Raw genomic sequence first — 13,086 nt, 5'->3', positions numbered from 1 at the left:
CTTTACTAACCTAAACTATGTGATTTGAAGAAAAAGTAAATATCACGCATTTTTTATTAAACGACTAAGGCCATATTCATAAAAAAAATAAAAATAAATAAATAAATAAAATTCTTACGTTGTTAGGAAAAATGGATTTTTGATAATCCATGGCCTTGAATATAAACTAAGATACAAAATATTCACAGAAAGTATATCAAAACATACAGTTTTGCATAAAAGAGCATATAAACTTGCATAATTGGAAATAACAATGCAAGAAACACACACATGCTAAGAAGGACAAGAAGACTTACCTGGATGCCCACTTCATGCATCTTACATGCAAGACATAAAATAAACATGACCTAATCATGAAACTAATACATACAAAATGTAATCCTAAGCCCGGTTTGAGGCTACAAACATGAATATTATGCAAGTAAAAAAACTAACAACTAACAAGTAAAAAACAAAAATAAACTAATATTACATGATGGTCAAATTGGGCTCATGCATGATCTTTACATGAATAAATAAAGCCTACAAACATGCTGTTTTGATTAAAAGAATGAAAACATACAAGAGGATGTGAGAAAATGATAAGAACTAAGAAGCCACATTAAGGAATGACCAAACTAACAACCCAGCATGCTTGGATACCAAAATGAAAGCAGAAAAGAGATTGAAATATGAAAAGAACTGAGAGTTACCTTCTGGTTTTGAGAAACCAAAGAACAAACGTGAAAAGAAGCAAGTGAAACCGAGTCCTTTGCCACAAGCCTCCCTCAGACTTTGGGTCCAAGTTAGGGTTGATATGCTTCAGACCGTATAGAATTTTCAGAGTTGTTTTGTTGCTGTAGGTGAGGTATTTTCGTGGCTAAGGTAGTGAGAAAGAGGAAGGATGATGTTTGCTCTCAAAGTGTGCAAAAAGCCTCCAAGTTCTTAACCCCATCGAAGAGAGGGCGAGGGGCTCTATTTATAGAGCTAGGGAGATGTAATGACCCCAAAATGCGTATAAGAAATCATCTTTATTTCCCTATGAAATGATGTTGTTTAATTTAATTATATCTATTAGAATTGAAGCATTATCATTTGAGTTACGGACTTAAAATGGGAATTACCGACCTTTATGGGTTCAAAAATCGAAATTGAGTACTTGGATATGTTAATGGGAATTTATGGAATTATTTGGGAAAATTAATTTGAAATCTAATTTGTCTGATTCGTTAATGGACGTTTGGGTGATTAACTTTATACTGCAAATTAAAGGCCTTAAAGACTTCAGATACCGGAACATGGGACATATTTATGATCAGCATAATTTTTAGAGTTATCTGGGAAGTTTAATTGAAATGTGATTTCGTGCGATTCGTAAGGGCGTGTTTGGCCCTTCCTATTTGTGGGAAGCTTTTATATATGCATATATGCCTTATGAGTTGTTGAACTCATCTATTATGAACCAAACAAAAAATAAAAATATCTAGAGAAAGGGGAAGGAGAACCGTGAGAGAGAGAGAGAGAGAGGGAGAAGAGACAAAGCTTCTTCCTAAGGAATTCAACATCCATGGAAGCTTGAAGATGGTTGAAGAAGATAGAAGAGAGAGGAAAGATCAACCAAAAGCTTGGGAAAAATTGAAGAGACTAAGGGATGAACAAAGGTTTGGGTAAGGTATGTGGCTCTAATTACTAAGCTTGTATAGAACCCATCTACTACTTGAAATCATGGATTGATATAGAAGATGTGCGCTTTGAACCCATGAACCTTGATTTTCTAAGAATTCCTTGATTGAAGAAGTAAAATCATTAAATTTGTTTATTGTGAGATTATGGTGTTTGATGAAGAATAATAGTGTGAAATTGGTCATGTATTAAAGGGTTTTGGGCTTTGATTTACATTTAATTAAGGTTTGATTTTTGAAAATGAGAAGTCCCACAATTTCAGCCATTTTCGGACTGCTGCTGTCCAGGGCCGCACGTGCGGCACTGTTCACCCGCACGTGCGGAGACAGCTCTGTCCAGCCAACTTTGAATAGGTATGTCTTTTGCATCCGGACTCCGTTTTGAGTGATTCTTGAGCCTAAAATCAAGCCCCGGAAGTCTAGTTTCCAATGGCGCTAGTCTCACTCCCAAATTCTAAATACAGAAAAAGTTATACACAAATTAGTGACGACTGTTCACGTTATGTCAATTAGTTATGTACCATTTCTTCACCTAAACCATTTCCTATCGATTTCTCCTGTTTTCTAAGACATGGATTACAACATATTAAAGAATAATGAGCTTGGTACCACCACGACTAATTGATTGAACGATCAAAGAGAATAAGTAAAGGATCGAGTATAACCTCATATTATGTGTTGTGCACTGTAATTGTAGGTCGAGACGAGGACATTGTACCATTACCACCGGGAACCGATCACTGCGAGTAGTAGCACTTTAATGTACCTTTAACCATTTATCGTTATTGATGTTAAATCTTCGTCGTAAGAATTATGTTGACATAAATGTTATGAATGCTATGTGAGAAACACTGTGATATTATGGAAACTTCAAAAGAGTTTATGAAGTTATGTATGTTATGTGAGAAACATTATGGAATTATGAAAACATCAAAGGAACTTGTGATTGTGTGAACCCCTCAAGCCAAGGGCCGAATTGTGAAATTGTGAAACCAATAAAGTCATCTATAATCTAATGAGAATGTACTTACTTTTTGTTACTAATTATCAGGAATGTCCTGTTAACTATACATTAATTATGTCAACTCATGGGAATGATGTAACAGTTACCATTAGGACTATGTTAATTACAAGGCAAGGCAACTATGTTAACATATAAGAATGATTAAACAAAGGTGTATGCTATTGATAAGAGAGCACGTAAAGTAAGTCATTTACCCAAAAGAATTTATGTTCATTCTTGAAGAACGGATTCTGAGTAAATATAAGAGTAGCTACATGTATCCAGATGAATTGAAGTTAATTTGTTATGTTGCTTATGAATTGGAAGTGATCCAGAATCTATGATATAAGTGCAAAGTTTAACATCATTATGTGACCCTCGTGAGAATGTGAATTAGTCTCTCATTGTTCAGCGTACGATAATGACACGATACAACAAGAAATGCTCTAGTTATGATATGTTCCGTTTGAATTAATGAATGATGTTCAAGTATGTTTCAGGCATGTTTCTAGTATGTTACAAGTTCAAGTATGTTCAGGTATATTTCAAGTATATGTTACAAGTTTAAGTCTGTCACAAGTTTACGTATGTTACCAGTTTATGTATGTACATGTTCAAGTATGCTACAAGTTCACAATGTTGGGGGATTCCTTTATGGAACGAACAAAAAAAAAAAATACTTATTATTGATTTGCTAGCACTATTACAGTGCCAAGTATAAGCAAGTATGAATTCTGATTTCTATTTATGATTCAAGCATAATGCATATGTATGAATTTATTTCCGGGGTATGACATTACATGTATGGTTTGGTTTGTAAGACCTAATGATTATTGGTATGGAACAAAGTGCTACTTGGAACTAAGTGCTACATTGTGAGCCACCGCTAGAGTCCATGTGAGACACCTCTTGAGTCCATACATATGTGAAAGTTATGAGGCTTATAGCCATCCGTATAAGTTGTTATGAAATGAAACAAAGTGCTACACGGAACTAAGTGCTACATTGTGAGTTACCTCTAGAGTCCGTGTGACACACCTCTTGGGTTCATATATGCATGTCCAAAGGCTTCATGCCAACTTTTCAAGGGCTTCATGCTAACTTTACAAGGGCTTTATGCCATATGTTTCAAGGGCCTTAGTGCCATATGTTACAAGGGCTTTATGCCATATGTTTCAAGGGCCTTAGTGCCATATGTTACAAGGGCTTTATGCCACATGCTTCAAGGGCCTTAGTGCCACAAGTTTCAAGGGCTTATAGCCACCATGTTTCAAGGGCCTCGTGCCACCATGTTTCAAGGGCTTATAGCCACCATGTTTATGTTGCAAGATTGAACTTAAGGCCGTTATGTACGTAGCACAGAATCAGACTAACTATGTGAACTCTACATCTTTATATGCATTGCTATGTGTTACGTTTCAATTTAAGCATCGTTTTATTTATGTATTACTATTCACTGAGCTTGGCTCACTCTGTCTAATGTATGTTTCTGTAGGTAACCAACCAAGTGGTCAGTCCTAGTCATGACACCTGTTTTCTTTTGTCAACCTTCGTGGGTTCAGGCACTGCAAGAAGCCATTTATTTTTGTAAAGTCTATTGAAATGTTGGCTTAATTTTGATTACCCATTTAAAGTTAAAGAGGTAGAACTTCAATGATTTTTATATAAGCCCAATGATGGGGCTGGGTCTGTACATATGGTTGTTTATCACCGATGCTACAACATATGGTTTGGAGCTTTATTTATTTTCCATGATGAATGTGATGTATAAGAGGTCCTGGCATGTAGATGTAGCTCAATGGAATTTATATGTATAGTTATTTTCCTACTTTATGCTTCCGATGAGGCCCCATATGTTATTTACTACAGGTTAAGTGTTCGTTTTCAAACGAGTCATGCCCAAACTTTTAGGGGCAGGTTTGGGGCGTGACCGGAAAGCCTTTGAAACCCTTATGGAGTTTCATCACTTCCTCCTCCGTTGTTCCTACCAGTTTTACACCAAAATTGAGTTACCAAAAATAACTCTACAATACTTCAATGTGCACATGTACGGACCACCAGTACACGTAAAACGATGGTGCGCACATACAAATAATGTGTGGACTCACACCTAATGTGCGCATGTGTATTTTTCCTTGGTAAACGTGCCATGCATTGCATGCACAAGTACGTTGCCCTATGCTCTTGGCCTACATGTGGCACAAGTAAGCCCGAATTGCATTCTGATAAATGTTTTTGATAAAACGGGTTACTAATTTTGGAAAATATGATCAATCAAGAAACAATTAGGCTTTCTGGGGTTAAGAAGCTAATTTTCGGCTAAAAATGGGTCGGGGGTAAAATGGTCATTTTTGAAAAAGCTAATTTTTGGCCAAAATAGGTTTGTACAACAACTCTAAGCAACCTTTTAACATTCTAAGGATAAAGTAAGTACCATTTCATCATCGGGTGGCTTACAAGCACCCGAAGTCCTTGGGTTTGTCAAAATGGGGTGTGTACAGTTGTCCCTCTTTAACAAGCTCAAACAATCATGAATTGATGAGAAGTGAACGTTAAAGACCTGAGACCATCCTAGGTGACATGACCCTAAGGCTTAAGGTAGTGCCATACATTCATGCAAGATATCAAAGCCACAAGTTGCTTACATATCCTTGATTGCAAGGAATCTAATTAGTGTAGTTCAGGGCAGTTGTGCGACAATATACATTAGTAAGTGTATACAACAAACACTCAAGCATTCATCCAAGCATGCATTTTAAGAAGAGGGGAGCGGGTGATACTTGTCGTACTCACCTTGTCATTCCTATGTTGAGTTCATTTCCATTCTTTTCTGATTTATGCCAATCGTGCAAAATTTTCCAAAGAAAATTGTGCCAAATAATAAAGCACACTACAATGTGGTTAAAGTGATGCCATTATGATGCTGATGATGCCAATATGTATGTAATTATACGCTTGTATCAATGAGCAAGGGTATGCCATTGTATGCTATTACATGCTTGTATCGACGAGTCATGGTTTCATTAAAAGCCAAATGATGATTTCCCATGCTCGTATCGATGAGTCATGGAGGTATTTGAATGCCAGATAGTGCGGTCTCGGGGTAATATCGATGAGTCATGGGGTTTAATGAATGCCATTACACGCTCGTATTGGCAAGACATGGAGTTTATAAGATATTGTTCCATGCTTGCATCGGCAAGACATGGAGGTTCGGTTGATGCCATTTCCACGCTTGCATCAGCAAGACAGGGGGGTTTAAATGCCAAGTGGTGCCTTTTCCATGCTCGCATCGGCAAGACATAGGGGTTTATTGGGTGCCATTTTAAATGCCAAATGGTGCCTTTTCCATGCTTGCATCGGCAAGACATAGGGGTTTAAATGCTATTCTACACTCGCATCGGCAAGATATGAGAATTTTAAATGCCAGGTGGTGCCTTTTCATGCTTGCATCGGCAAGACATGTTGGTTTAAATGCTATTCCACGCTCTCATCAGCAAAATGCAAGAATTTTAAATGCAAGGTGGTGCCTTTTTATGCTCGCATCAGCAAGACATTTTAAATGCTATTCCATGCTCGCATCATCAAGACTTGAGAATTTGAATGCCAAGTGATTCTTTTCCATGCTTGTATGGGCAAGACATGGAGGTTCAGATGCTATTCCATGCTCGTATTGGTAAGACGTGAGACTTTAAATGTCAAGTGATTCCTTTCCATGCTCACATCAGCAAGACATAGAGGTTTAGATGCTATTTCATGCTCGCATCTGCAAAACATGGGAATTTAAATACCAAGTGATTCATTTCAATGCTCGCATTGACAAGACACGGAGGTTTAGATGCTATTCGACACTCGTATTTGTAAGACATGGGAGTTTAACTACCGAGTGATTCCTTTCCATGCTCACATCAACAAGACATAGAGGTTTAAATATTATTCCACACTCACATCGACAAGACATGGGAATTTGAATGCAAAGTCATTTCCTTCCATTTTCACAACGGCAAGATATGGAGGTTTAGATGTTATTCCACACTTGCATCGATAAGATGTGGGAATTTAAATGGGTGCCTAGTGGTTTCGACTCTACCATGATGTATAAAATGATGCCAGGTGTTTGCCAAAATGCATTAAGTGGTGCCACATGCCAAGTTTTATCAAGTGGGTGCCAAAATTTGCCAGTTATTTTATCATGATGCCAAATGTGGTTTTGAGGAATATTGCTACCATGCCAAATGATTTGTGTGCTAGTGCCAATGTTATAAATGATAAAATAATTGTGCCTCAGAAGGCGTGCCAATGCCTAAGCTTGAGTTTAGGACATACCTATGCCTTGAGGATGTCCAGAGGGTGCTTGAACTAAAGTAATCAAGAAGCTCTTGATTTCCCATGCCAATCAACTTGTTTTTTTCATCCTTTTGCCTGAATACTTTGTCAGTTGGTATGACTGAAGTGCCCCACCTTTCCAGCTCTTCATCCAAAAGTTCTGTAAATTCCCGTGAACACTCACCCTCTTTGATCCTTTGTATCCATGATAAAAGACTACAAGCCTTGACACCAGTCAACTGTACCAAGACCATTTTGGCATGCTGGAGTCGAGCAAGTACCTAGTTATCCCACTTTTTTGGTTTATACATCCTATCCCTTATCTCTGTCTTTCAACTATACTGATTAGGTTCCTTATGGGCATACTGAGAGCAATTGTAGGACATTGCCGAGCATGATGGCACTGATCCAGAAGTATGTGACCGGCGCTCGGGGCCCAATTTAGGTGACTTTCCTTTTCTTCCATATGATGATTCCAACTATATTGTAATCCTTGCTGATTCTGAGTTCTTATTTGATTCTTGTAGGTTGATGGCCTGTCTGGGCATACAGGAGGTGCATCCGCATCCCATGAGGTAGGGGGAGGCACTTTGGATGATGGCTATGAGTCCGACAGCAATAGCGAAGATGATGATGATGGTGATAATGATGATTAAGATGAGGAGGGTCCATCTCAGGGTGGTTCGAAGTGCCCTTGGGGAGGCAGACCGGGTTCCATTTGCCATAGTCTTTAGGATGTTTATGCTTTTTCATTTTTCACTTTTAATTTTTTTTTTTTTTTTTTGGAAAACATTGTACAGTATGCCTTTAGGGGATGCCCCATGCTTTTTGTAAAAATTCATGTTTTGCACAAATCCTAAATTTTCATAGTATATGCAATGAAATCGAACATTCTTTTTATCAAAATCTTTTATTTCTTTCAAATGCTTAGCCTTTTGTGTTTTTCATTTGAATTTGACAATGACTCTTGAACATGACTAAGAGAATAAAACAAAATCACAACTCGAAATTGCTATACATGCAATCTAACAACCTAACATGACTCTGACATTGATGCTAGAATGCTCCTATTGTCCTTGAAACACCGTGTGTCATGCCCTGAATGAACAAATTGAATTGCCATGCTTGATGAAGATGTGCTTGAGCGCCAGTTGAACCATCTTGGAATTTAATGCTGCCGTGTTAACTTTCCAGGGGTGAGTTTCAATAGTGTATGTGGGCTACTATATGTATCTGTTTGTTTGCCTGGTTCCTAGCGATACTGAGTGGTGGGATAGTTAGCCCTATCTTGGTTGATGTGGCCAAGCAGGTTAAAGATGGAAGGAGCTTCACTGGTTTAGTCTTGGCAAAGACTTTTACAAGTTTCGATGAGGTTCATGTTGGTAGGACTGCGGACTGCTGGTAGCCCGCTATTGCTTCAAGTACCACCCATCTCACTTGGTTTCTTATCTTTCATTCTCTATTCTTTTATCTCTCATTTGTTTTTTTGCACACCCCTACTTGCTTTTTCCACTCATGTTAGACCTCTCTATTCTTTTATCTCCCTTTTCTGTTTCTCTCTTTTCCCAGATGTAGCTTATGGAGAAGTTGAAGGTGTGGGCAACCACTACAACAAAAAAGGGTTTTTACAGCGCGCAATGCATGCCATAAAAACCCTTCTACGACGTACAACGCGCATCATATTATAACCAGTCATGGAAAGTCATACTCAACGACATCCTTTGTGCGCCGTTAAAACTATTTAATGACAGATTTTGTGCGTCGTTGTTACTTTTTCTACGACATGCTATAGTACGTCGTTAAAAACTATTTAACGGCAGATTTTATGCGTCATTATTACTTTTTCTACGACATGCTATAGTACGCCGTTAAAAACTATTTAACGGCAGATTTTATGCGTCGTTATTACTTTTTCTACGACATGCTATAGTACGCCGTTAAAAACTATTTAACGGCAGATTTTGTACATTGTTGTTACTTTTTCTACGACTACTTTTGCACGCCGTTAATTGGTGAGACAAATAACAACGCTGATTACGCGCCGTAAAATATGTAATACAACGACTTATTATGCCTGTCGTAGAATACGTAATTTTTTAAAAAAATATTTTTTTAAATTCAGTAAGTTCTATTTGACCAATTTTGTACAATCTAACAAATATTACAAACAAGCATCAATCAACAACAAAAATATTGTTTCAACCATCAAAAAGAAACTATATCCATATATAAGTTATGAACATTCAACAATTGTCTATACATTCCAAACATCCAAAAACTAACTTAATTCAAAACCACCCAAAAAGAACTATCCTTAACTTCTAATTGTCCAAAAAGTTCTAAACCATCCAAAAATTATATCATATACAAGTTTCTATACAAAATCCAAAACTATCCAAAGATGTTAGAGTTTCTAAACTATCCAAAACTATATCCACAAGCATCAAAGTCATATCACAAATTATCCATAGATATTAGAATTTCTACTCAAAATCAAAGCTAATGAAATGGTTTGGCCAAGCAATAGTGCTTCCAATAGTATCCTCAAGCACAAACATCTTATGATTAGGGTAAAACAATGGTGCATTGACTTTGACATGATTAACCCACACTTTCCAACACCCAGGGCCAAGAGGCACGTGATGTACCAATTGTTTAGAATCTGTTGACGCAATTGTGCTTTCCGCAACCACCACCTTTGTCCCATCCCAATGCAACAATTTGCATTTGGCATTGTCCAAGTTAGATCCACCATTTCCAATTTCATTCTCATCATGCAACTATCATGAAAGAAAACATAAAATAAGCTAATGAATTGAAGACAAAATTAAGATAATTAATAATGCCATAGAAAATTTACCCAAATGTCTTCATTTTCACAGCCTTCGCTATTTTCATCACCCTAAAAAAAATTTAATACAATATCAAGTTATATTTGTTTACTAAAAAATTTAGTAGATGATGTGGGATCCATATGCAAAATTGACAAAAACTCTAGAGTAAAAGTAAGCAAACAAAAGTATAAACATAACAAAATTTATGTAAGTAATAATGCCATACCAAAATTACCCAAATATTTTCTTGTGAGTGCATCCTATGTTCACCACCTTTGTGCACCCTATGTTCACCACTTGCACTGTTTTGCTTACCCTAAAAAAATTGTAATACAATTGTAAGAAGTATTTGTTTACTCAAATTTAATATATGATGGGATCCATATGAAAAAATGACAAAAGCTTGAGTAGAAAATGATGCAAGCAAAAGTACAAGCATGAGAAATGTCCGAGTTTACCTGCATTTGTCTATAAGAATGTTTCTTGCCATTTGTCCCTTTGCTTGGCTCCTACAAGTTGTAATTAATTTGTTTTAAAAATTTTGTTGAATATCCTTCTATAAAAATCTTGTTATATATGAAGACAAATCAACATATTACAAAAGCTTGAAATACTATTCTATATTATAATATATGTATATGTTTTATTTTATTTTGTTAGAATTAGTGACTAATCAGTTATATTAGAAGATATAAATATCTGTAACAAACTCTATTTTGATTCATTGTCAAAGAGATTGATTTCTTGAAATCTTGTTAAATTCCTATGCACACATATCAACACAATTTTATTATTTTTAAACTAAACTGACATGAAAGCTATTTTCAAAAAAAGACTTTCCCTCAAATGATTTAAGGCAATTTTACCTGGGTTTCTCCATGAGAACGTTTCCTACCCGTTGCATCTTCGCTTGGTTCCTACAAGTTTTAATTGAAAATTTTTAAAAACTTTTATGAAACATCAATACATATAACATATATTGTCAAATTCTTAATCTTTTTACCTCATTTTGCCTCTTTCCTTTTAAAATTTCAACTCTCATCTCTGGAATTCTTGTTGTAAGAGCAGCATTTGTTGATTTAGTTTTCTCACGTTTTGATTTTGGTACACTTGTGCATCAACTTTCGATGGAAATGCTCCAAATCCAAGCCCTCGTACACTACCGCGGCATTCTGGACCAAACGCATGAACAATTGCATCATCTTTGACAGACATTGGGCCTTCTTCTATAGAAGGCTTGTGATGCTCTTCAACCTTTTTCTACAATATACAACATTTATTAAAAAATTAAATTATAATGCAATATATACATTTTTGTATTTAAAAAAAATGGTGATATCCAAAACTAATGCAATGCTATGCTATATCAACAATAGCAACAAATAATGCAACAAATAAACAATTACAAAGATATTGAATATGATATATTCCACTCTAAGTTCTTTTAAATCACATGTCCAACATATACAGAGGATACATTATTTCCTGACAAATTACTTTGAAAATTTAATACTATTTGTGGTGTGAATATCCATCTGTAGACCATATGTGGCTGTAAAATTATCAAAAAAGTTGTGCTTCAAGGGTTTGTATAGGTGTTTGGTGACTTAGTAAGGCAAGGAATGACATAATTTCTAAAGCTGATTCATACCATTGCTGCTTGAAGCACTTCGTTCACAGGTTTTCCTTTCTTCATTGTATGTCCTTTAATCCAAACATCAACTCTAGATATAGAATTTGGGTGTGGGCTCTGATTTTTCTATTAAAAAGAAAAAAAAAACAACAATAAAACATAGTTCAAAATAAGAAGAAACAAAATCAAAATGCTTTACAAATAAATGTTGCCTATACTATCAAACTTACCATTTCTTCCTCTAATCGTGCATAAACTTTTCGACTCATGATGTGTAAGACATTTTGCTTTGCCCTCATATATTTGAATTTGTTACTTTTTTCCTAAGTGTAAACATTTGAAATGTCAACATTTATTAAGAATTTATAATCTTTATCTTAATTGTTATGAAAAGAAATGAGCTTCTAATTAAAAGTTACAATTACATAAAATTGTTATGAAAAAGAAAACTTACAATAAAGCCTTTTGAAAGCCGATTTTTCACAAATGCCTTCCATTCAGCCATTCCAATGTTATCAGGTTTGGTGAGGGCAATATTACGTGCTAAATGACCTTTACCTGTTGCAGCAAGAGTTCTTATTTTTCTTGATAGTTCAGACTTGTGATTGCGCCACAATTTTGCAAACTTTTGCATCACATGTGTTTTGTGGATATCATGCATGTTGTATCTAAGCTGCATTTTCATATAAGCTAACATTTAGTATTAGAAGAGGGAAAAAAATTAAGAATTGTTATATAATATTTATAATTAACTGCATAAACATGTTACCTTCACACAATCCCATAACTTATCCTTAATCTCAACTGGAACATCAACCCAATAATCTATGTTAATTGGCACCAACTCTCAAGCTAAGATTCCTTCTAAGGTTGATAATTGTACCGATTCAGGTCCTATCAGTTGGTCCCTTTTATTGAAGTCGATCTCATCACACTTTTGTTTTCCTTTGTCATGCATCTTTAATTTTGACGGCCCCCTAGTTTTCTTCTTTGGTTCTTGACTAGAGTCTCCATTTACATTTGATGATTCAACTTGTCGAGTATTGGAACCTGCATCTGAAATTCTGATGGGTCCATTACTTCTGTCATCCATTGTGGAAGCAACTACAGCTTCTTTCTCTTTACTATGTCTTTTCGCTGCTTTTTTAGAACTCTTTATGACACATGAAAAAATAAAGACAAGGCAGCCAATAATTATTTACAAATGTGTATCCAAAATAAATAAGTTAGAAAAAACCACTTGTTTCAAGTTTAAATTTATATTAAATAATGTATAAAGTTACCTCTGCACACATATTGTTGGTTGGCAACTTCTATTACTAAATCCTTAGAAAAGAATTCCACCTGCAAAAATGAAAAGAATAAAACCAAATCAGGTTATATCCTTTATATGAGATAAGTATGTGCAAGAGCATTATGAAAGGAGAAAAAAGAACTAATTAATTTAATACATACCACAAATATTACATAGAGAAAAATAAGTTCTTAAATATCAATCCCAATAGAACACAAGTGCGCATAATGTTATTGTATTTCATTACTAGGTCAACAAAATATTTTTAGTAACTCATTCATCATGCAACACTTCCACACCCTCACAATCAGTCCTTACATAGCACTCATCTTCAT

General features: G+C 35.6%; 1 long non-coding RNA gene across 1 annotated transcript; it reads left to right on the top strand.

Annotated features, from left to right (window-relative positions):
* Window positions 1-1,429: 1,429 nt before the first annotated feature.
* Window positions 1,430-4,435, top strand: LOC145823376 (uncharacterized). The gene is made up of 2 exons (XR_014365662.1): window positions 1,430-1,651; window positions 2,359-4,435. It is a non-coding gene; the product is annotated as an uncharacterized LOC145823376 (long non-coding RNA).
* The last annotated feature ends 8,651 nt before the right edge of the window (window positions 4,436-13,086 follow it).

The sequence above is a fragment of the Camellia sinensis genome, chromosome 4 (assembly GCF_055761805.1).
Source record: "Camellia sinensis isolate YWXY chromosome 4, ASM5576180v1, whole genome shotgun sequence".
Classification (NCBI taxonomy): Eukaryota; Viridiplantae; Streptophyta; class Magnoliopsida; order Ericales; family Theaceae; genus Camellia; species Camellia sinensis.
Note: the sequence above shows the minus strand (reverse complement) of the source record. Positions and strands in the feature narration are given on the sequence as shown.